The following is a 25,941-nucleotide window of genomic DNA, read 5'->3' on the forward strand; positions in this document are numbered from 1 at the left end:
AGCAGATGTTGGCAATTTGATCTCTGGTTCCTCTGCCTTTTCTAAAACCAGCTTGAACATCTGGAAATTCACGGTTCACGTACTGCTGAAGCCTGGCTAGGAGAATTTTGAGCATTCCTTTACTAGCGTGTGAGATGAGTGCAATTGTGCGGTAGTTTGAACATTCTTTGGCATTGCCTTTCTTTGGGATTGGAATGAAAACTGACCTTTTCCAGTCCTGTGGCCCCTGCTGAGTTTTCCAAATTTGCTGGCATATTGAGTGCAGCACTTTCACAGCATCATCTTTGAGGATTTGAAATAACTCAACTGGAATTCCATCTTCTCCACTAGCTTTGTTCGTAGTGATGCTTCCTAAGGCCCACTTGACTTCACATTCCAGGATGTCTGGCTCTAGGTGAGTGATCACACCATCGTGATTATCTGGGTCCTGAAGATCTTTTTTGTACAGTTCTTCTGTGTATTCTTGCCACCTCTTCTTAATATCTTCTGCTTCTGTTAGGTCCATACCATCTCTGTCCTTTATCGAGCCCATGTTTGCATGAAATGTTCCCTTGGTATCTCTAATTTTCTTGAAGAGATCTCTAGTCTTTCCCATTCTGTTGTTTTCCTCTATTTCTTTGCATTGATCGCTGAGGAAGGCTTTCTTATCTCTTCTTGCTATTCCTTGGAACTCTGCATTCAGATGCTTATATCTTTCCTTTTCTCCTTTCCTTTTTGCTTCTCTTCTTTTCACAGCTATTTGTAAGGCCTCCCCAGACAGCCATTTTGCTTTTTTGCATTTCTTTTCCAGGGGGATGGTCTTGATCCCTGTCTCCTGTACAATGTCACGAACCTCATTCCGTAGTTCATCAGGCACTCTATCTATCAGATCTAGGCCCTTAAATCTATTTTTCACTTCCACTGTATAATCATAAAGGATTTGATTTAGGTCATACCTGAATGGTCTAGTGTTTTTCCCTACTTTCTTCAATTTCAGTCTGAATTTGGCAATAAGGAGTTCATGATCTGAGCCACAGTCAGCTCCCGGTCTTGTTTTTGTTGACTGTATAGAGTTTCTCCATCTTTGGCTGCAAAGAATATAATCAATCTGATTTCGGTGTTGACCATCTGATGATGTCCATGTGTAGAGTCATCTCTTGTGTTGTTGGAAGAGGGTGTTTGCTATGACCAGTGCGTTCTCTTGGCAAAACTCTATTAGCCTTTGCCCTGCTTCATTCCGTACTCCAAGGCCAATTTGCCTGTTACCCCAGGTGTTTCTTGACTTCCTAGTTTTGCATTTCAGTCCCCTATAATGAAAAGGACATCTTTTTGGGGTGTTAGTTCTAAAAGGTCTTGTAGGTCTTCATAGAACCATTCAACTTCAGCTTCTTCAGCATTACTGGTTGGGGCATAGACTTGGATTACTGTGATATTGAATGGTTTGCCTTGGAAACAAACAGAGATCATTCTTTCGTTTTTGAGATTGCATCCAAGTACTGCATTTCGGAATCTTTTGGTGACCATGATGGCTACTCCATTTCTTCTAAGGGATTCCTGCCCACAATAGTAGATATAATGGTCATCTGAGTTAAATTCACCCCTTCCAGTCCATTTCAGTTCACCGATTCCTAGAATGTCAACATTCACTCTTGCCATCTCCTGTTTGACCACTTCCAATTTGCCTTGATTCATGGACCTGACATTCCAGGTTCCTATGCAATATTGCTCTTTACAGTATTGGACCTTGCTTCTATCACCAGTCATATCCACAGCTGAGTATTGTTTTTGCTTTGGCTCCATCCCTTCATTCTTTCTGGAGTTATTTCTCCACTGATCTCCAGTAGCATATTGGGCACCTACTGACCTGGGGAGTTCTTCTTTCAGTATCCTATCATTTTGCCTTTTCATACTGTTCATGGGGTTCTCAAGGCAAGAATACTGAAGTGGTTTGCCATTCCCTTCTCCAGTGTACCACATTCTGTCAGACCTCTCCACCATGACCCGCCCGTCTTGGGTGACCCCCACAGGGCATGGCTTAGTTTCATTGAGTTAGACAAGGCTGTGGTCCTAGTGTGATTAGATGATTTTGTGAGCCCCCCAAAATAAAGTCTCTCACAATTTCCATTGTTTCCCCATCTATTTGCCATGAAGTGATGGGACCAAATCTCATTATCTTAGTTTCCTGAATGTTGAATTTTAAGCCAACTTTTTCACTCTCCTCTTTGACTTTCATCAAGAGGCTCTTTAGTTCTTCTTTGCTTTCTGCCATAAGGGTGGTGTCATCTGCATATCTGAGGTTATTGATATTTCTCCAGGCAATCTTGATTCCAGCTTGTGCTTCATCCAGCCCAGAGTTTCTCATGATTTACTCTACATATAAGTTAAATAAGCACAATATACAGCACAAATACAGGTGACAATATACAGCCTTAATGTACTCCTTTCCTAATTTGGAACCAGTCTGCTGTTCCATGTCCAGTTCTAACTGTTGCTTCCTGACCTGCATACAGATTTCTCAAGAGGCAGGTCAAGTAATCCAGTATTCCCATCTCTTTAAGAATTTTCCACAGTTTGTTGTGTCCACACAATCAAAGGCTTTGGCATATAAAATATGTATTCCTCTGACTGTACTTGACATGAAAATAATTGTAATCAAATATATCTCAGTAAAATAATCAAAGTGCTAAAGCTAATACATGTATATTTACCACCTTTATCCTGCATAGGAAGGTTTCACCTAATAAATGACATGGCTTGTTGGATGAAGTCTTCCAGAACATTCTAATAGTCTTTTTTGGTATTTTACATGGGCTATATATCCAATATCTATTTCTCTGCATGTATTGTACAGACTAGATATTTATTTTTATATATTTGTCTTATATCTAGTCAGATACGATTAAATTCTTTTCTTAATCACTTTAGTGTTTTTTTATTAGTCAGTTAGATTTTCTTTTTTTTCTGTCCATACTGCAATTACTAGAGTTCCAAGGTGATACTGCATAATAATAATGAAGTTGGGCATCCTCTGAAGTTGCTGATTTAGGTTAAGTGTTTGTTCTTGGAATATTTGTCACTGAATTTTGGTAAATTGTCTTTATTATATATTTAAAGTTTATAATTTTATTTAGCATTTTAATTGAGTGGCTGCTCACTTTTATCAAATGGCTTTTCACCATTTAATTATTTATTATATGGTCTTGGTCCTTTAATTTATTATAATGAATTAAATTGCCAGATTTGCTGATTTTGAACTTGCCTTGCATTCTTGAAATATATCACACATTGTCACAGTGTCACACTCGGGGTACATGGATGAGTTCTATTTGCTAGCAATCTTTAAGGATTTTTACAACCATATTCAGAAGGGCAATTGATTACAGTTTTTAGTTTTTGTATTTCCAAATCAGAATTAAATGTTCAGGTTATTGTGGCTTCATAAAAGAAATTCAGTTCAGTCACTCATTCATGTCCGACTCTTTGCGACTCCGCGGACGACAGCACACCAGGCTTCCCTGTCCATCACTAACTCCCAGGGCTTGCTCAGAATCATGTCAGTGATGCCATCCAATCATCCCATCCTCTGTCATTGATGTCGTTGATATTTCTCCAGGCAATCTTGATTCCAGATACTGTCCAACCATCTCATCCTCTGTCATCCCCTTCTCCTCCCGCCTTCAATCTTGCCCAGCCTTAGGGTCTTTTCCAGTGAGTCAGCTCTTCACATCAGTGGCCAAAGTATTAGAGTTTCAGCTTCAGCATCAGTCCTTCCAATGAATATTCAGGACTGATTTCCTTTAGAATGGACTGGTTGGATCTCCTTGCAGTCCAAGGGACTCTCAAGAGTCTTCTCCAACACCACAGTTCAAAAGCATCAGTTTTTCAGCAGTCAGCTTTCTTTATAGTCCAACTCTCACATCCATACATGATGACTGGAAAAACCATATCTTTGACTAGACAGACATTTGTTGGCAAAGTAATGTCTTTGCTTTTTAATATGCTGACTAGGTTGGTCATATCTTTTCTTCCAAGGAGCAAGCATCTTTTAATTTTATGGCTACAGTCACCATCTGCAGTGATTTTAGAGCCCCAAAATATAAAATTTCAGTTTCCATTGTTTCCCCATCTATTTGCCATGAAGTGATGGGACCAGATGCCATGATCTTAGTTTTTTGAATGTTGAGTTTTAAGCCAACTTTTTCACTTTCCTCTTTCACTTTCATCAAGAGGCTCTTTAGTTCTTCTTCGTTTTCTACCACAAAGGTGGTATCATCTGCATATCTGAGCTTACATATGTCTCCCGACAATCTTGATTCCAGCTTGTGCTTCATCCAGCCTGGCATTTTGTATGATGTACTCTGCATATGAGTTAAATAAGTAGGGTGACAATATACCCTTCCTAAGAAAAGAAAGGTGGATTTATTTTATTTATTTTCTTTAATAAACTGTGGAAAATTCTTCAAGAGATGGGAATACCAGACCACCTGACCGGCCTCTTGAGAAACCTATATGCAGGTCAGGAAGCAACAGTTAGAATTGGACATGGAACAACAGACTGGTTCCAAATAGGAAAAGGAGTACGTCAAGGCTGTATACTGTCACCCTGCTTATTTAACTTCTATGCAGAGTACATCATGAGAAACGCTGGGCTGGAAGAAGCACAAGCTGGAATCAAGATTGTCGGGAGAAATATCAATCACTTCAGATATGCAGATGACACCACCCTATGGCAGAAAGTGAAGAAGAACTAAAAAGCCTCTTGATGAAAGTGAAAGAGGAGAGTGAAAAGGTTGGCTTAAAGCTCAACATTCAGAAAACAAAGATCCTGGCATCTGGTCCCATCACTTCATGGCAAATAGATGGGGAAACAGTGGAAACAGTGTCAGACTTTATTTTGGGGGGCTCCAACATCACTGCAGATGGTGACTGCAGCCATGAAATTAAAAGATGCCTACTCCTTGGAAGGAAAGTTATGACCAACCTAGATAGCATATTGAAAAGCAGAGACATTACTTTGCCAACAAAGGTCCGTCTAGTCAAGGCTATGGTTTTTCCAGTGGTCATGTATGGATGTGAGAGTTGGACTGTGAAGAAAGCTGAGTGCCGAAGAATTGATGTTTTTGAACTGTGGTGTTGGAGAAGACTCTTGAGAGTCACTTGGACTGCAAGGAGATCCAACCAGCCCATTCTAAAGGAGATCAGCCCTGGGTGTTATTTGGAAGGAATGATGCTAAGGCTGAAACTCCAGTACTTTGGCCACCTCATGTGAAGAGTTGACTCATTGGAAAAGACTCTGATGCTGGGAGGGATTGAGGGCAGGAGGAAAAGGAGACAACAGAGGATGAGATGGCTGGATGGCATCACCGACTCAATGGACATGTTTGAGTGAACTCCAGGAGTTGGTGATGGACAGGGAGGCCTGGCATGCTGCAATTCATGGGGTCGCAAAGAGTTGGACACGACTGAACTAAACTGAACTGAACTGACTAGACGGACCTTTGTTGGCAAAGTAATGTCTCTGCCTTTGAATATGCTATCTAGGTTGGTCATAACTTTCCTTCCAAGGAGTAAGCGTCTTTTACTTTCTTGGCTGCGATCACCATCTGCAGTGATTTTGGAGCCCCCAAAAATAAAGTCAGCCACTGTTTCTACTGTTTCCCCATGTGTTTGCCATGAAGTGATGCGACCAGATGCCATGATCTTAGTTTTTGAATGTTGAGCTTTAAGCCAACTTTCACTCTCCTCTTTCACTTTCATCAAGAGGGTCTTTAGTTCTTCTTTGCTTTCTGCCATAAGGGTGGTGTCATCTGCATATTTGAAGTTATTGATATTTCTCCTGGACATCTTGATTCCAGTTTGTGCTTCTTCCAGCCCAGCATTTCTCATGATGTACTCTGCATATAGGTATTTTAGATGCTATGAAAACTTCTTATCAGTGGATAAAGTAAACTCTTAATTAAGATAGTCCTTCCTAGTGAAAGATAAACTTGTGGCATTCAATGACAAAATCTTTGTTACTAAAATGTCCTTTAGTTCCTCCATTTATGAGAACAAATGGGATCACACTAACAGTCATAAATATTATCAGCTCACTCAGGCTTTGGCCATCTGACAATACCTCTATATTGCTTTGGAAGGGGGTGTATGTAGGAGGAGAGTTCCCCAGGTGCATCTGTCTCACAGGCTCATACATAATCCAGAGGACTCCAGACTTGTGTCCACTAATAACCCAGTCATGTCAGCCATGGATACTTTATCGTATTCTTTTTTTTTTTCTTTGTATTAAAGACTTTCATTTTTTGTGTTTCCTTTTTCCCCAGGTTTATTGAGGTATAATTGACATATGGATTTAAGGGGTACAGTGTGATGATTTGATGTACATATATATTGTAAAATAATTACACCCATAAAGTTAGTTAACTAATCCATCACCTCACACAGTTACCTTTTTAAAAAAATTCCGCTACATTCTTTAACAGTTAGCTATTGCCATGTAACAAACTGAGGCAGGAGATAGATGGGCCCCAGGCTAAACAGTTTCTCCCCTGTGTATAGAAACTCTATAAAATCAGGATGATGGAGGAGGCTGGGACCTGCTCAGATAAGAGTAAAAGACAACATAGTCTTCATTCTCCAAGTTAAGGAGACCTCCTGACTACACATGTGCCAGAAGACTCCTTGGAGGACAGAAAGGGAAGGGGCAGCACATCACTGTAAGTGATGACAACCACCCATAAGCCTCTTCACTAGAACCCATCTTGACTAAGAGATAAACATGCACATATGGGAGGTTCTTGAAACATACCAACTATGGCCTCAGAACCAGGCAAATCAAAATGATTGGCCAAAGGAAAACTGGAAGAAATTCCCCATAAAAGTAATTCAAATTGCCACTAGGGCGTGACTCAATGACACGAGTCTGCCCATGTGTCTATTCACACATACTGTACTCTTTTTCCTCCTTGTTTCACTATTTTCCATTTTTGTAGGAATTTTTTTTCAGCTGATCACTAGTCCAATGGCTAGGATTCAACACTCTCAGCACTGTGACCTGATCTCAATCCCTGGCCAGGAACTAAAGTTCTGCTTCAAGTTGCTGTAGGCTGAGGCAATCCAAGATCAAAACTGCCTCAAATTTAGTGACTTGGAATAACAACCATCTATTTACCTTATGCTTTTATTGGTTGGCTATTTGGGCTAGATTCAGCTGGGCTCCCCCATGCATCGGTGGTCAATTCTGGGTTGGGTAAGGGTCTTTACTGATCTTGTTTGTACTCTCCCATACATCTGGGGCCTTGGATGACTAGCTGGGCTGCCTTTTCTCTGGGACATTCTCCAGCCAGCTAATGCACGTTTATTCACATGGCAGAGCAATGTTGCAATAGAGAAGAATACTGCAAGGTTTCTTGAGGCCCAGGTTCTGAAAAGGTACAGTATGACTTCTGCCACATTCTAATGTATTGGCCAAAGCAAGCTGCAATGTCAACCCAGATTCAAGGTAGATAAGGAGACTCTACCTCTTTGTGAGAGGAACTGCCAAGTGTATGCAGAAAGAGGATACTTGTAATCATTCTGGCAATCCATCTACCACTTTCTGGGTAATGTTGTCAACATACCAAGACCTTGAATTTGAGAAGCTGAGTGTTAGAGTGTTGTTCCCTTAAATATTACTTAGCAGCAGGATCCCCAAGCATGTCTGGTTGAGCCCCAGAGCATCCCTGAAGTTTATGACCCAATCTTTTCCTTTAAGTTATGACTTAGAGCCTCTTTTATCTTCTCAACCCCTCCCGTCACTATTTGTCCAGGGAATCAGGTTGGAGGCAAAGCTCAATGACAACCTCACCTCCTTTCTTTCAACTAAAGCTTTGTTACTGGGTCAAACTTGGTTTCTTCTTTCTCTAGAATGAAAATTATCTCCCAAGAGGGCCTTTTTTTCACCTTTCAAACAGATTTCTAGATAGCCCACTATGCTAGTGTGCCAGACATGTCCAGATGTATTGAGGTGCCAGGAGCAGACCTCACTTAGGCTTCCCAATTTCTCTATTAACTCACTGGATCCTCCTTTGCAGATTCTCACCTCCTACATAGCAGATGGAAAAAATGGAGTCTGATGTGATAAACAGTCCTGCTGGTCTCCTTAGGTTAAAAATTCTGAGTTATTCCTCTCTTTCCAGCTCTCTCCAAGATGGATCTTTAGGGGATATTCTCTTCCCTTCTCAAGGCTAGTGCCTCAGCTCCCTTGACTGCCCTGCAGAGGGACTGCTTTGCACCATCCCTTGAAAGCAGAATGCTGAGGGGTGGTGTCCCCATTCATCAGTGTTTGGTTGGCAGATACCGCTAATACCTGCAGCTTGTATACCTCATGGTTTGGGTGCTCCATTCTCCTTCAGAGCTCTGCAGTGCTCCCTGTCTTCTCTAACCTTAACTCAGCCCTCACCAATGGTCCCTCTGAGTCCCCATCAGCTTCCAGGGTCAACTTGCCCTCTCTGAGTTGGGTCTTAGAGCAGATGTTTTGTGTCACCTTCCCTCAGCCCACTGTTCACTCCCAGCATAGCTGGGGTGGGCAGCTCCACGCACAGTAGTTCCTCCTACCTCAAGTGTCAACGGCAGTGGTTCTGGCTTTTCTACCTCAGATGTTTTCTTGAGGTCAAAGATATTCACACAACCAGGAAGTAAGAAGAGGTAAACTTTCTTGGGAATAATCCTCAACTGTTGTGGAATGAGAGTCAGTGGATAAATTTCCAGCTCCCTGACCTTCAGAGAGAACAATTCTGAGGTGCATTTTACAGAGTTGCTTAGAGGCCCCAAAGGAATGGAGGACCAGTTGTATATGCTGTATTAACTTTTTCTCCTTGTTTGTCTCATGCTACTGCTTTCTGAGATCTACTCCTAAGAATATGACTTACACCCAAGTTCTTTCCTCACATTCTGCTTGAGGAAGCTCAAACTAAGACAGGTACAACAGAAGGGCATGGTTCACCATTTAGCTTTCTTCTGAGGCCCCTCGTCCTTGGGAGCAGGTGAGAACTCTACATCAGGTCCATGCCATGCAGGAACTGTGGGTGACCCCAGAAAGCTAAACCCAGGCACTCCCTTTGGGTAACATAAACAATCCACTAAGTTGACTTTAATGAGGCTCCCCTCCACCCTCAGGTCAGTGTCTGAGAACCTTGGAGAAAGAAGGAGGCAGCCAGTGAGGTGATCTCCTCTATTTTATCCCCAGAACTCCCTTTGGTCCATCAACATATCTTCTTACTCTGGTTGAAATCACAAACATAGAAGTTGTAGCATTTCCTACTGTCTATATCCCCTACTTCTTCTTCCCTTCCCCCAGAAAACAGTGCAATTGAAGAGTAGGCTTTGGACCTCCTGACTTCTCTGCATCTCCTGCTTTTCTTCCCAGGCACAAAGTAGAACTCTGATCTCAGTAGACAAAGTCTGCCTCTTGAGATGTTACAGGGGAAGATAGAACAATGTTGAAAATCATTTTCTCTGACCATGCTTGATACTTCTGTCACTGTTTCGCTAAAGAGAAAAGGGAAATCAGCTTTGAGACTCCAAGCTCCTCAGTGACCTCCTTGCTCTTTAAATTTATGCAGTCCCAATATGGTAGCTACTAACCACATGTCACTATTATGCACTTGAAATGTGACTAGTGGAACTGAATATTAAGTTTATGTAAGCTTAATTATTAAAACAAATTTAAAAACTGATAATTCAATTATTGGGAAATTTTAAGCATGTTGGAACAACTTGGGTACATGTGAATATACTTTTTTCAAGTGAAAGTTTCATAAAACCTTAATACAGATCAAGTATTTTTAAATTTTTATTTCAAAATTTAATGCTCAAATTGAGAGTTTCTGAAAAGACCCTGATGCCGGGAAAGATTGAGGGCAGGAGGAGAAGGGGACAACAGAGGATGAGATGGTTGGATGGCATCACTGACTCAATGGACATGGGTTTGGGTAGACTCTGGGAGTTGGTGATGGACAGGGAGGCCTGGCATGCTGCGGTTCATGGGGTCACAAAGAGTTGGATACGACTGAGTGACTGAACTGAACTGAAGTGTAAATACATACCTGATTTCAACCTTAGTACAAAAATGGAATGTAAAATATTTTATGAATAACTTTCTTTATATTGTCTACACATTGAAATAGTAATATTTTGGTTATGTCGGTTTATATAAAATATTATTAAAATTAATTTCACTTTTTTTGTTTTTTACTATTTTTAATGTGACTAGAAGGTTTTAAATTGCATCTGTGGGCATGCATTGTATTTCTACTGGAGGATGGCTCTAGAAATACTTTTCTGCTGCTTCTTTGAGGTCATGTGCCTCCTGGGGGTTGAAGTTTGCAAGAAACCATGAAAAACTTATCTGGCTGCTTTCTTCAACGGGAGCGATAAGCCCCAGTGATGGAAGTGATGGCCACTCTTTGACATATGTCTGGGGTGCAGGGAAGGCCAGTCTATGATGAAAGAGAAGAGTTGGCTTCTCAGAGAAGACTTTCTGGGTTACTGGAAGCCCTTCAAATTCTGTATTTGCTTCTTACGAAGCTCTGCCTGTAATTTTGACCTTAATGCTGGAGGGAAATCCTTATGTCCTCATAATACATTTCCCTGAACGTGCTCCTATTACCTGCAAAGCAAAGAAGCTTACTGAGAATTAACTTCAAAGTTTGGGGTGGGGGAGGGGAGATTAATGATTGAGCTTTGTGTTTTACAGCTCACTGGGAAGGAACCAGAAGAGTTTTTTCCTATAGAAAAAGTTGATCAGTGGTCTCCTTGTTCTGGGGTAGCTGACACAGTTTTCACCACTAACCTTCAGCTGCATTTTGGATTCAAAAGACTTTTGTGGCCAGCCTGGGAAGCAGATCACCATTTATAACATTGTTTCTAAGGGAAACACATTCCATGCACCGAACAATGAATTTATAAAGTGTGTCTGGCTTCCAGGAGGGATGAGCTGACCCAGCTGTACCCTGAGGTATAGTTTAACCCTTAGTCTCTGACACCAAAAGGCCTGGAGATCAACTCTACAGGGCTGGAGTATGTATGTTAGTCGCTCAATCATCTCTGACTCTGGGACCCCATGGACTATAGCCCGTCAGGCTCCTTTGTCCATGGAATTCTCCAGGCAAGAATACTGGAGTGGGTTGCCATTCCCTTCTCCAGGGGATCTTCCCGACCCAGGGATAGAACCCAGGTCTCCTGCATTGCAGGAAGCCCATAGTATGTTTGTGGGGCTGGGGGAGAATTCCGATAAGGAGGGAACAGATAAGGTGCCCCTCATCTGGGGTGCTCTAGGGATCCCTGTACACTGTGAGGCCATGGAGGCTCAGGGATGGCTAAGAGGGGGAGATGAGAGGAGGACAAAGAAACTTGGCCTGCATATTGCTGTCATGTGTGCCAGCCCGTGAAAGCCCGCGAAGTCCAAGGGGCCTTGCTCAGCTCAAACCCTGTCTGGAATAAGCAGGTGTTAGAAAAAAAATATCCCATATTCTCTGCTTGGGGAATTCAGGGCGCTCGACGAGGGCTTCGCGGGGCAGAGCGACTGATCTCTGGGAGTGGCTATCACGGTCCAGAGCGAGTCAAGGGCCAAGACTACATCCCCTTCGGAGGTTTTGGAGAATGCAGTGAATGAGCCAGCTCATCCTCCCCACCCTCTTACTTCTACCCCTCCACCCCAGGCCGGAAGAGGCGCCTGCAGCCTGAGCCCCGACTCGCAGGAGGGAAGGAGGCGACGCGCAGCCACAGCTTTGTCTGGGAGGGAGGGGAGAAGCCCCGCCCCCAGGGGGCGGGGGGCCGCGAGAGGAGGGGGAAGAAGAAAGGCCAGGGAAGCAGGGTGGAGGGAGAGGTGGAGAGCTAGAGAAAAGAGTAAGGGAGGGCGGTCAGATCCGATAGAGGCAGATAAAGACAGAGGGGCGGGAGAGAGGACGAAAAAGGGCGGAGGGGGGCGGGGCGCCCGACCCCCAACTACGCGGCTGCAGCAAGCTCTGCCGAGCTGCTAGGGAGCCTGGCCCGCCGACTGCTGAACGAGCTCCGCGGCCACCCCCGCCCCCCTACTTTCCAATTCCACGGTCCCCGCAGCGCGCGCGAGATGCAGCCGGTTCCGGACGCAGGCAAGGCGCGGGGCGCGGGCGGCTGGGAGCGAGGCTCCCGGAGCAAGTTGCGGGGCGCGAGGTGTGGCGCACTGGGCGGTCCTCTCTCCCCCGGCAGAAAGTTCTCTGGCAGTGTCCCCCGCTTCCTCCGTGTCAGCCCTTCAGTCCCTCAGCGCCTGTTCTCCTCTCTCCTTTCCCAGACGCTGGGGGTTCCAGGGCGTGCGGACTCCGCTGGGGCCGCGTAGGCGCGGAACCCCGGCCAGCCCGCCTTCTGAGGGACAGAGTTGTGGTCCAGGCTCGTCCTTCCCCTTCGATTCCCTGGGGGGTTCTTCCTTCTCTCCGCGCCAAGGGCGGCGTCAGGAAGCCCCCCGCCACCTTATTCCCGGGGTCCCCCAGGACTCCCTGGCGAGAAGTTGCCGGGCGGGCAGGTGCAGGGACGTCAGGCCCCGACAGCCCGGGGGCTTGGGTGGGTGGTGGTGTCCGATCCTAATCCGGTTCTCTTCTTCCCGACTGAACCGAGGGTTCCCTGGAGGCGAGTTCCAACCAACAGCGCCTGAGCCTCCCTTGGCCTTCAGAAGGGCGTTGGACGCGCTGGGGCCCTGGGTCCTCCTTACACTTCCCCTTTGCCGGCTCTTGGCCTGCCTCCAGAGCCTGAGGTCGTTGAGAACCTCGGCTTTGCGTTCTCTCTCACTGAAAAGGCAAGTGCCTTGGGCCGACTCTGGCCACCACTGCATTTTGAGCGCCTGCATTGCACTCAGTTCCTAAGCTGGAAGAGCCCTAGGGACAGAGAGAGGCACAGTGGCCTGACAGGGAGACATGCGGCTCCATTTTATCCTGGGGTGCTCTTTGGGTCCTGAGTTGCTCACTGCACCTCTGCCCCTCAGTGACAGAAGGAACTGAGGGCCAGGCTTCTGAACCCTGCGATGCACTTTATTCCCAGGTGTGTGGAATCTGGATCCCTAGAGCTTGTTCTCCCAGAGAACAGAGTTGTCTAGAGCTGGCCAAGTTCATAGTATGTACTTTACATGTGATGAGTCGAATGTAGGCACCAATGAGCTGACAAATAATTCCTGTCACAATTGATCTTGGTACAATGGGAAGAAAGAATTAGAAACAATGATTCTTTTAAACAGCTGTGAGACAGAACCAGGGGCCTTCTTTCCAGAGCATCTGGTTGAAGAATCTGGGGTTGGATTTATTTTATTCATCAATCTACATTTACTTACTGGAAACTTTTTCTTCAGGTGGTCTGAAGAATTAAACCTCTTGTGGCTAAGCTATATTACGTTGTTTGAGAAGAGGTTTTGTTTGTTTGTTTGCTTGTTTTAAACTTGTGTCCAAATTCAGTGTTTCAGGGACTAAAATTGAAGTCAGCCTGCAAGGTGCCCATTTGGGATCAGAGACTCTGGAGTAAGGCCATGAGTATGGGCAGCAACTGTGCTTTCTTCTCTGAACAGGTCAGCCTGATGCCTGGAAACTGCAGCAATCCAGTGGGCTCAGGGGGATGGAAGAGGGCCTCAAAGGATGGCTGAGCTCAGAGAGGCAGGATAGCTTTAGAAAGAGGGTAGTTCTTGCCCTGGGGTAAGGAGGTAGAGACACCTGGGAGTCTGGGCTGGTTCAATTCAGGATTCCCTGTGCTAATAAAGCTGGAAGGTGAATCCTGCTCCTCCTTCAGAAAAAGGGAGAGCAGAAGTGGAGTACTGAGTAGATCTTTGACATGCAACCTAAAAATACCCCATGTTCCTCTGTCCTTGTTTTTATGCTGGTGAAATCCGGTTAGAATGATGAGGACACCTTTGGGGGACCTTTGGTTGAGAGAAGGCCAGGGGACCTGGAGCCCCTAGTCACATCCTTCTCCAGGGGAAGGTAATATGCCCTCTGTACCTGGCCGAGCAGGCCAGGGCCTGTGCAGTATCTGCCCCTGCTGTATTTCTAGCTGGCAGCGTCCCCACCCTCCTGAGAGTGGTTTCACTCTGCTCGAGTCCACTTCTCTGGGGTTCATGCAGAGGTGGGACGAGATTATCAGAGAATCCCTTGGAGAGCTTGGGGAAACTGGACGATCCCAAGAGCAGTCTCAGGATTTGTCCACGTTCCTTTTCCTCTGCCCAGAGTGAGAAACTGGGAAGGTCTCAGCAGTGTTTTGGGGGATGGAACAAGACATCAGTCTGTCTTCAAGCCATGCTTGCAATTTATAGGGTTTATAAAACTAGAGCAGTTGTCCTTTTCTGCACCTCCTCGCTCATCCCACTACTCATCACAATATGGTCCAGTTATTTATCCCAGTGACATACCGTGCTATTTAAATACTCCCTGCCTCTCCAGAAGAATTTTAAATAAATCCTTAAGGCTGGGTTAGCTACCACAGGCCCATGATTGCTGACTTCAATTGTTTGATTATTTGTGGGTTCCTATGGAGGACGTGGTGGGGGAGGGGATGGAGCGGGAGGCAGAGGGGAAGCAGAGGGCAGTAAACAGGAACATCCTCCAGATTCCATTGGCTAGGTGGCCAGGAGGTCATTTTTAATCATCCCTTGGATGGTAGACTCTGGAGCCTGTAATCAGAGTTTGATACAGCTGCTCAAGGATGACTGCTTGAGGCTGTAGAATTCCTGCCCAAGGCAGCTGTGACTGAACTAGAGAAGGCAACCTCTCACTGAAGAAGGGGCAGGGAACGGGCATTTAGTTAATTCTTGTGGGATGAGCAAAGTGACTTAGAAGGGCTTTTCCTAATCCTTATATTGATAAAAATTAGCAAAAAGATACATTTTATTTCCCTGGACATGTTACACCAAAGTCATTTGGCAAATACATTTACTTTTACCAGCATGGCACTTTGCCCATAGTCTTAGTTTGATTACTCCTTTCTATAATGAAAAAGGTATTGGATTTGGAGTTTGAATGGCTTTCAGATTTTCTAGCTGCATAATCTTGGGCAATGGAATAGATGCTGTCAGCATCCATTCTGTGTTCCCTTGACCTCAACCAGTGCTGTTGGGAGCAAGTGTATAAATGCTCCAGCTCCCTCACTTCTCTGCTGGGGCAGCTTTGGGGCATATTCTATGCTGTCTTTCAGAGTTGCTTAGTAAGACCATTTCACAGTTGCTTATAATAATAACTGACTCCCGTCACTGGCTGCCTTCCCTTCCCTCTTTCACTTTCCCACTCCCTTTCCACTTGCACTTGAATCCTTGTCCTATGGTCAACCTCTGGGGGAACCAACCTAAGTCTTTAGTTTGTAGTTAAAAGTCATTTTAAGTCTTTGCCTCTTCATAGAGAATAGATCTTGCCAAAGGGGAGGAGTGCAGGAGAGGGTTGGATTAGGAGTTTGGGACCAGCAGATGAAAACTATTATATGTAGAATGGATAAACAACCAGGTCATATTGTGCAGCACAGGGAACTATATTCAATATCCTATAATAAACCATAATGGAAAAAATAAAGATAAACCTCGGTTCTGATAAAAAGTGGAAGATTCCTCCCACCCACAAGGACCTGAAAAGCTTGGGGCCACGTTTCCAGCTACTTCCAATGTCACTGCATCCAGAAATTGTTCTCTGACTGTGCCCCATGGGAGTATAGCCCCATCTTTTGCATTCTCATTCACATTTTGCCCATCCCTTTTTTCCTTGTTCCATTGTTGTCTCTCTCTCACCTTGTGCAATTTGAGAGCTGAGTCCTTGATTGATACTTCAGTAGCATCCTGCAAAATGCTTTTGACATCTTGGATTCCTTTTAAATATGGTTGAGTTAATAAAAAAGTGAGAAGAAAAAAAAAGGGCTCTCAGTCTCAGTTTCCCCAACTGAATGATGGAAATGATAACTGTCTCACTGTGACATGTGCTCAGACACAGCGAGCATCCGGCAAATGTTTGCTGGCTCTTTGAATAGTACAGGTGAGGCTATGATGGATTTGGGAATGGGTATTGTGGTGGACCGTGAAGAATTATGCTTTGGAGAGAGGGGCTCGAGAGCCAGTAGGAGCCAGCTCCAGCAACACCTGGCCTTGACTGGACTGGATGTGATCAGGGTCTTAATTTCCGATTTTGTACACAGGTGAGGAGGATAAGAATTACCTAGGTAATTACTAGGAGAAGGCGATGGCAGCCTACTCCAGTACTCTTGCCTGGAAAATCCCATGGATGGAGGAGCCTGGTAGGCTGCAGTCCATGGGGTTGCAAAGAGCCAGACACAACTGAGCGATTTCACTTTCGCTTTTCACTTTCATGCATTGGAGAAGGAAATGGCAACCCACTCCAGTGTTCTTGCCTGGAGAATCCCAGGGACGAGGGAGCCTGGTGGGCTGCCGTCTATGGGGTCACACATAGTCGGACATGACTGAAGCAACTTAGCAGCAGCAGCAGGTAATTACTAGGTAAAAAGAAATACTAGGTGTCGGAACTCCCCTGGCAGAGTCCAGTGGTTAAGACTCCACACTTCTGTGCTTCCACTGCAGGGGGCATGGGTTGGATCCTTGTTTGGGGAATTAAGATTCCAGAAGCCATGCAACATGGCCCAAAATATTTTAAAAAAAAGAATTGTACTAGGTGTCAAAATTTGGGTATGTTCAACTGTGCCCTAAACTGACTGAATCATTGTGTATGAGACACTTATGGGGTTCAGTTAAAAATTATTGAAATGTCTATGCTATGAGTTTTGGGGTGGAGCCTTGATTTCCTCTCCTCCAAGGGTAGAGATTAGATGATTCCACAGGTCCCTTCTAATCCCTGGTCTCCTCAAGAAGAGTCCATTGCAATCTCCTTCTGTCCATACAAAAAAAACCTTTAACAAAAGAAAATCTTTCATGTGTCTACACAGAGGTTACTCACCATGGGGCACCCAGCACTGGGCCATCCTAGAGTTTTAGTTTTACTATAGTCTTTCCTGCTGGCACAGGAGATTTCAGTGGAACCATCTCAGTAAATTTTGCCTTCCTTGTGTGCCAGTTTCACTTAATGACCTAGGCATGATATGTCCCCACAGGACTGGGGAGTGGGTAAAGAGGATATGGAAATGATACGCCCTTTCCTGAACCACTGTGCAAAGTTGTAGACACCCACATGGAATCCAGGAAAAGTTCATGTGGAAGAAGAGACTTCTATATGACAGAATTCAGCATTCCTGGTTGGGTTTTACTCATAAGGCTCTATTGATAATCCTTCTGAGGGTGTCCCTGATTCAGCAATTCCACCCAGAGGAATTGGACACGTGCAGAAAAATATGTGCATGAGCAATGTCCTGTGAAACATTGTTTATAATAATAATAAAACCAAAAATGGAGACTAAATGCCCCCAAATAGTAAATTTGTTAATCATGGTGTATCTCTACATTAAAATACCATGTGATTACAAAATATTTAGGATATAGATATGTATCTGTTAACGTGGGAAAATATACATTTGTAAAGAGTAGGTTACCAAACATTGTGCTGTTGTTGTTCTTGTTCAGTCATCCAGTTGTGTCCAACTCCTTAACGACCCCATGGACTGTAGCCCACCAGGCTCTGTCCATGGGATTCCTAAGGCAAGAATACTGAAGTGGGTTGCCATTTTCTTCAATTGCCATTTCCAAACAATGTGCTGGTTTTGTAAGGTCCATTTATATTTGCCTCTGAAAGGGTATATGGAAAAATATTAACAGTAATTGTCGTTGACTGGTGGAATTTTGGAAGATTTTAATCTTACATTTTCTTATATTAAGTATTTTCAATTTTTTATTGTATTTAAAATATGCACAATATAAAATTCACCTTTTTAACCATTTTTAAGTGTACAGTTCAGTGGCTGTTTTAGTCCATTTGAGCTATGTTGTATAACAAATGCCACAGACTGAGTGACTTATAAAAAACAGAAACTTACTGCTCACAGTTCTGGAGGCTGGGAGTCAGATCAGGCTGTGAACATGGTCAGGTGAGGGTCCTCTTCCAGATCACAGACTTATTATTATACACTCCTGTGGCAGAAGCAGCTGGGGGTCTCCTTTAATTCCATTCATGGCTCTACCTTTGTGACCTAATTACCTCCCAAAGCCCACCCCCGCCACCCCTGCCCCTAATGCCATCATAGGATTTCAGCATATGAGTTGGGAGAGGACACAAACATTCAGACCATAGCAATGGCATCGAGTGCATTCACTGTGTTGTATGACCACAGCCGCTATTCATTTCCAGAACTTTTCCAGAGACTCTATACCATTGAACACTAACACCCCAGCTGCTGGTAACTTCTGTTAACATCTTCTTGAGTTTGCCTACTCTAGGTTTCTTTTAAGAGTGGAATTGTACTGTAATTGTCCTTTTGTTGATCTCAATATTTTTGCTTTTCTATATCTTTAAAATTAAAAAAAAAAAATCCATTTTACTCGTATAAAAGAAGAAAAGGAACAAGGAAGCCCTGAAGGGAATTGTGGTATTTGGTCTCTTGCATTTTCATTTCAGACTGGGCCACAAGGACCTGGCCATCCTTGTTGCTTCCGCTGCCATCACCTGGGATGGGGGTCAGGGTCTGACCTCCATCTCAGCCGAGCAGAACAAAGGTGGACAGCCAGTGGGCATCACAACTAATCACATTTGGGACTTGCTGGTTGCTAGCAGCTGGGCCTTGGGCCCCAGGCCTCTACTGCTGAATCATCATATCCCAGGGTTTTTTGTGTGTGGTGGTGGGACAGAGAGTGTGCTTGGGGTTTACTGTGCCTTAAACCTAACAGCTGTCCTGTAGTGAGTAAGGTCCAAACCAGATGGAAGTTGGATTGTTGATACCATCTTCCTTAAAGAATGAGAATGAGAGCCTCAGCCTTTCTATTTGAAACATCCTTTGTGTATTCCAGATCCTGTGGCTCAGCTCAACTTACTAAATACCCACCATGGCACCTGTGGCGGCTGCTGAATGCTTTGTCCACAGGCAGCGTCAGCCTGCCTGGGATGCAGAGAAGACTTTAACTGGTGGAGTCCATGAGATCCTAAGTACTCTGGGAAAAGGGTAGTGGCCTCAGATAACCAGTTCCCTCTTCCTAAAGCTCCACGCAAGCTTTTATAGACATCTGGGCCAAGGATTGCTCTCTTGTGTGTATGGTGGGTTGTGTATTTGACAGGATAATCAGGGACAGGGAGCAGAGGAGTGGAGGCAGGGGAGGTGGTATGTATGTGTGTTTCAGTCTGGTCTGAGGTGAGAGGACATCAGGAAGCGTCAGTCCCCAGAACCTGGGTACTAGGTTGCGTGACTGTATTCAGGGGTCAAGGGAGTAGGTCAAGTGGCTTTGCTGTGGGACGCCTTGTTCTATGGAAAATGCTTTAAGTTCCTCATTAATCAAGCTCCCAGAGGAAACTGCCCGCCCTCCAGCAAGTTGCTGAGAAAATGTAGGTCTGGGAGGGACAGATGTACGTACTGTGCTCTCTGGAAATTACTTTACCTGGCTCTGTCTGTTTTCTCTCTGCCCAGCTGCTCTTTGAATCCCAGACAGTGAGGGGGAAGTGAAAAGACTTTACAGAAATGGCCTTTGAAGACCATTTTGAGAAGTTCAGTTTTTCATGGTGCTGATTTTTCTTTAGGGTTAGTCAGCTGGTTGCAGGACAGGAGGAGGAGAGTGTGAAAGTGGTTTTGTGTAAAACTTCCCCTGAGCCTCCTGGAAATGTTCTGGAAACCCCTGGATGAGCTGTCTCTCCTGGGTCCAAGATCTGCTGTGAGGCTGAATTTCCCTGCCTGTATATACTGTAGGGTGTTAACGAGGTTAAGAAAGGGTGGATATAAGATGCCGCACCATGGCTGCCCCCAGGGGGAGGCTCAGTACTTGCTGGACCCTTCCTCTGCTTGCCCTTCCTTACTGCTTCCAAGGGCAAGGAACCTGCCCATACCTGGGGGTGAAGGAAGCCAGCACTTTAGGCTTTTGCGTTTCCTATCCTGGCTCCGGGGAAGCAAGGAGGGGAAACCCTAAGATCTCTGCACACAAAGCTGAGTCTCAGTAAGTAGCACCAAAAAAGGGAAGGACCGCTGGGGTATCCTTAGGAAGGGGATGTGAGGTCAGAGATGAGTCTCAGAGAAGCACTCAGTAAACAGGAAGTGTGGCCAGAGAGAAACCTGTGCTTGTAGGAAGTGGGGCATTGGCAGCCACCTCCCAGCTTGGCCTGGGTAAGCCAGCACTCCCTGCCAAGCTGATGGCAAGTGGAGGCTCAGAGCACGAGGGGTGACACAGATCTTGGGCCCTCCCTGTGAGACAGGGCTCCACTTGAATCTTGTAATTATTGGGCTGGAGGAGAGCTTAATTTGCCCTTCGGAAGGTAGGATTTTAAATATCCCATAAAATAACCCTCGGTTTTGAGAAATGCAGGTCAAGGAATGCTTAGTCTTATTTGCCTCCACCAACTTCCCATTCTTTCCTCATGCCAAGTCAGTTATATGGAATTTTGCACTTTGTTGAGTTTTATCCTGTGAGGGGACACATCTTGGCAGAACCCCTTTGGGTGAAGGTGATGGAGGTGCTGCTTTAGGGAGGAAGAGGTGACTAGGGCCTTCCCTGGAGGTCTGTAGATATTGGAAGTTATCTTTCTAAGTCTTGTGGGTTCTCTGAGCTATAGTAAAAGTTCTTTATACACACACACACACACACACACACACACTCCCTCTCTCTCCATACACTCTGTCATACACCCCTACCTACACATTCATTTGCACACTTACTTACACTCTCCCTCACACTGATACTTACACATTTACACATGCATACTCTCTTACACATTTACACCTATACATTTCCTCACACATCTACACCTACACATTCACACACATAGAGCTTTTTCTGTATGGAGTTTTTGCTTCCTTTATGTCTTTTTGGTCCCATTCCAACACCCTGCTTATTTGACATGAAGCTAAGGGTCTTTGGGTTTCCTTCTAAATATGCATCCAGAAAGTCAAAAACTTGTGGATGTAGATGAGACTTCCCTATAAACAAGTAGTTGCTCATCTGGGCCTGTGAGGTGATTGTTTAGGAGAGCGGGTGTGGGGGGGGTGTGTGATTGCTTGTTGTGACTCTCCAGGTCACTCACCTGGCCACCTGCCTACTAGCATGGGAGTAGGAGACAGGTCTTCTTAGCAGGAAACAGACCATTTCCTCAGAGCTTCCACAGGCACACTGAAGAATTCAGACCAGTGTGCAAAAGGCCTGAGCAAGAAGGATCAATGCCCAAGCTGTCAGTGGAAGGAGCTGGGGCTTTTGCAGACCATGCTCCTGGCATGAGGGAGCCCACTTGACCACCTGCTGAATCTCATGTACTCATCTGGCAGGTGTACCAGACAGAGGCTTCTCCAGGGATAGGAGTGAGGTTGCCTGTCCTCAGGGGCCTTGGACCTGTTGTTAGACCCCCAGGCATTTTCCAAAACGAGGAGCAGGCAGTTTGCGGGGCCCATGAGTGTGAGGAATAGCTTGTTCTGTAGACAGAGGGTGAGATATGTCTGGGCATTCATGGCCCTGTGACGTTGCAAGTACCCAGGTCTCTGGATGGGATCTCTATCCCCTGCAGGGTCTGCTTTTCCTGCAGGTTGTCTGCCAGGCCAGTCACTGACTCACCTGTCTTCCCCAGGACTCTGGGGCATTCTGTGGCCAGCAGCTGAAGCCAGCCTCCAGCTGCCTGTCCTCCTTGGAGCCCCTCATGCCCAGTGCTTAGCCAAGGTACCAGAGAAGGAGCACTGTTCATGTCAGCTCTGTGACCTTGGACAAGTCACATAACCTTCTGTTTCCTCATCTTTAAAGTGAGAAAGTCCTGGCTGTTCTTTTGAAGGAATGATGCTAAAGCTAAAACTCCAGTACTCTGGCCACTTCATGCGAAGAGTTGACTCATTGGAAAAGACCCTGATGCTGGGAGGAGTTGGGGGTAAGAGGAGAAGGGGACGACAGAGGATGAGATGGCTGGGTGGCATCACTGACTTGATGGACGTGAGTCTGAGTGAACTCCGGGAGTTGATGGACTGGGAGGCCTGGCGTGCTGTGATTCATGGGGTCACAAAGAGTCAGACACGACTGAGCGACTGAACTGAACTGGGGGATTCTGATATATATTTCTCTAGAATATGGCCGGGTCAGGTGATTTTTAGCTGAAAACTTCTTCTTCACTGCAAGGCAGCTGTAGCAAATATAAGTTCTGTTTTGCATCAGACAGTCCTGAGTTTGAACTCCAGCTCTCTGTCTTCCTGACTGTGTGTCTTTGGACAAGTTATTAATACTTAACTTCTTTGTGCTTCGATTGCTTCATCTGCAAAGTGAGACTATTAAGGTTTCTTTCTACATGGGGTTGTTATGGACATTAAACGAGTCAAAACAGGTAATAGCTAGCCTGTAGTAAGCTTGCGTTTCTGTTAGTCATCTATTATTCACATTTGTTGTTTTATTATTAGCGTAGTAATATTGTTGTCATTGTTCTGTTCACTATTTGTGAGGAAAATAGGTGATCAGGGCTTCCTTTGACCAGTCTTCTGTTAGTTGTTTTTGCTGCCTGCCTCTGCATAAAAGTGCCATCCCTCCTCAGGCAGGACACACCAACCTCTTCCCAGTTATTTAGGTTGGTGCAAACGTTTTTGTGGTTTTAGACTATAAATTTTTAAATTTAAATCATTATAACTAGGTTAAAACACATCTTTATTAATCAAAATAGGTACCATTGCAATCACATTTTTGCCAATGAGAAATAAGTTTGTTTATTCCTGTAGCTTAAAAATCCCTGCTTTGGGATTCCACAAACTCTTGGAAAGCATTTTCTGTATTCTGTTGGTTGTGGAAGTATTTTCCCTGCAAAAAAGTGGTCGAGATGCTTGAAGAAGTGGTAGTTTGTTGGTGAGTGAAGTGAAGTGAAAGTTCCTCAGTTGTGTCCGGCTCTTTGTGATCCCATGGACTGTAGCCTGCCAGGCTCCTCTGTCCATGAGCTGGTGAGAGGGCAAGTGAATATGGCGGATGAGGCAAAACTTCACAGCTCAATTCATTCAACTTTTGAAGCATTGGTTGTGCGACATGAATTCGGATATTGTGGTGGAGAAGAATTGGGCCCTTTCTATTGACCAATGCCAGCTGCAGGCATGGCAATTTTTGGTGTATATCATTGATTTGCTGAGCGTACTTCTCAGATGTTATGGTTTTACCAGGATTCAGAAAGCTATAGTGGATCAGACTGTCGACAGACCACCAAACAATGATCATGACCTTTTTTTGGTGTAAGGTTGGCTTTGGGAAGTGGTTTGGAGCATCTTAGTCCAACTGCTGAGCTGGTCATCACCTTTTTGTTGCACGCCACAATCCGATCGAGAAATGGTTTGTTGTTGCGTAGAATAAGAGATGACACTTGAAAGCGACAATTTTTTTGATTTGCAGTCAGCTTATGAGGCACCCACTTATTAAGCTTTTTCACCTTTCCAGTTTGCTTCAAATGTCAAATGACCATAGAACTGTCAATGCTGAGTTCTTCAGCAACTTCTCATGTGGTTCTAAGTTTCAGTGATGGCTCTCAGTTGGTCATTGTCAACTTCTGATGGCCAGCCACTGCATTCCTCATCTTCAAGGCTCTCGTCTCCTTTACAAAACTTACTGAACCACCACCACACTTCATTAGGCGTTCCCAGGCCAAATGTGTTGTTGATGTTGCAAGTTAATAAGAAAATTGCTCGAATTTGCTTTTTGTCTAATGTCATTTCCATGATCTAAAATAAATATAAAATAAACAACAAATAGTAAGTCATTAGCCAAAAATAAATAAATAAAGCAAGAAATATGCATTAAAATGATGCCATATAACCACATTTATTTAAGAATGCGTTCCAGGATCAAACAGCAAATTTCAACAATGCAAAAATTGCAGTTACTTTTGCACCAACTTACTACCTTCCCCTCTCCCTTTTCTCTAACCTCTAACATCTTTTTGGGTGCAGAGGGGCAAAGCTTTGTATTCACAGTCATAATAAAGCTGAGGAAATGGAGTACATATAACCCAGTACACTTGACCTTATCTCCCTTTTGTGCTGTTTAGTGCTCTTTTCTAGAGCAGAGTGACTGAGAGCCCTGTAGGTGGTTCCCTGGAGGCCTGGACACCAGGGGTGGGAAAGGAATGGAGGAGGCATGTGGGTTTGGCCAGAAAGTGGACCTTTTACTGAAGAAAGCAATGGAAGGGAAAGTATGCTGTTGCTTCCTAGGCAGCCCAGATTTTGCCATTGTCTAGGACAGGCTCAGGTGGCATCTCTTGTAATCTCTAGATCTTGGCAGGGCCCCAGGCCATAGCTCAAGTCTCCTTCCATATGTGGTGCAATAGGACTGGGGTTTCCTGTTTGTCATTGATACTTCTTCCTGCTGCCATCCTAGCGAGCTGAAGTGCAGAGGGGCAGCACTATCTCCTCTTTCATTGCTTGGTTATAAAGTGGAGTCCCTCTGGAGACCTGATGAAGCAGTGATCAACACTCTAGTATAAAGCACCATGTCAGAGAGCTTTTTTCTCCAACCCTGGAGCTCCAGATTGTCCCCAGAGGGCAGGGCAGAGCAGGGTTCAGAAAAGAGGTAGAGAGAGGCCTCAAAAGGGGAAGCTGCAGGCCTCCAGTTGGTGTTTCATTTGCATTTGGTGCCTGTAGCTGACTTCCTGGTTTCTGTGGTGTGGTGCCCTGGTTTGCCGGATGGGGCCCCTTGCATCTGCTCTGTGCATCTCTTCTCATCCTTGAGGATGTTCTATGCGGTCCCCTCTCCCCTTTGAAGTTTGGTAATGGGAGGGGGGTGCAAAAGACAACTTATTTGTTTTTAGAAAATTCTTTTCCTTCCATTCTTGAAAGACTACTTTGAGATGCGTTTGGGGGTGTCCTCAGTTTATACAGCTCTATCTCCATCATATTTCATGGTGGCTCTCAGCTGTGGTTGTACATTGGCATGACGTGGGGAGGTTTTAAAAATGCTCATGCCTGGACCTCTTCCTGGAGGGTCTGAAGAAATTGGTCGGAGTTGCAGCCTCAACATCAGGAATTTCAAATCAACCCTCCTACCCCATTCCCTTGGCTTCCCACGTGGTGAGGTAGTAAGGAATCTGCCTGCCAGAGCAGGAGACACAGAAGATGCGGGTTGATCCCTAGATCAGGAAGATCCCTTGGAATAGAAAATGGCAACCCACTCTAGTATTCTTGCCTGGAAAATTCCACCGGCAGAGGAGTCTGGTGGGCTATAGTCAAGGGGGTCTCAGAGAGTTGGACACAACAGCACACACCAACATACCCCACTCCTACTCCAAGAGAGTCAAATGAGCACCCAGAATTAGAACCTCCGAGATGCTGTGTGTCTTGAGGTCAACTGTTACTCCTTTCCACCTAGGTTTCAGTTGAGGCCTTGCCAAGTGCATATCCTTCTCACTGGTCAGGGCATAGCTCCGTGGGGTTTGCCCCACTGGTAATGCTTTGTGGAATAAGCCCTCCCCTTTCCAAGCCTGTCTCCCTCTTCCAGTTATATCTTCTTAGAGACTGGGACTGCCTGGGTCCTATAAATTGGCTGTTGTTCCCTCACTCCCATCCTACCCGGGGAGCTGAGGTGGGAGTCAGGATGTGGGGCCTGACTCTGGTTCTGGAAACAGGAAGACAGAAACAAAGAAGCAAAGAAACCACTGAAGAGGTTCTTCGTCTCACTCTGGGCTTTCCTGCCGGGGGTTTCCCTGTTTCTGTTCTTTATTTGCCTTCTGGGACTTTCCAGTTGATCAATAAAATGAGAGACACTTGGTCTCTAGGCTGAATCAGAAGCTTTGTAGGGATTAGCCGGCCTCCTGGCAATGCTCTGAAACCAGATTAGCTTCAGTATGTTCTCTGGGCTCCCTGACAGAAAGGGAGTGAGGGCACAGGAATTTGGAGGAACCAAGAACC

General features: G+C 45.1%; 1 protein-coding gene across 2 annotated transcripts in view; it reads left to right on the top strand.

The window, feature by feature from the left end:
• The first annotated feature begins 11,795 nt into the window (after positions 1-11,795).
• Positions 11,796-25,941, top strand: part of RASSF2 (Ras association domain family member 2) — a 57,458-nt gene continuing 43,312 nt past the window's right edge. Inside the window, exon 1 of one of the 2 annotated variants that reach the window (XM_006047753.3) lies at positions 11,796-12,107. The gene's annotated coding sequence lies outside the window, so the exon portion shown is untranslated. Of the gene's footprint in view, positions 12,108-20,224; positions 20,358-25,941 lie in introns of those variants that run through there. The other variant, XM_006047754.3, reaches the window with a different exon arrangement.

The sequence above is a fragment of the Bubalus bubalis genome, chromosome 14 (genome assembly GCF_019923935.1).
Source record: "Bubalus bubalis isolate 160015118507 breed Murrah chromosome 14, NDDB_SH_1, whole genome shotgun sequence".
NCBI lineage: Eukaryota > Metazoa > Chordata > Mammalia > Artiodactyla > Bovidae > Bubalus > Bubalus bubalis.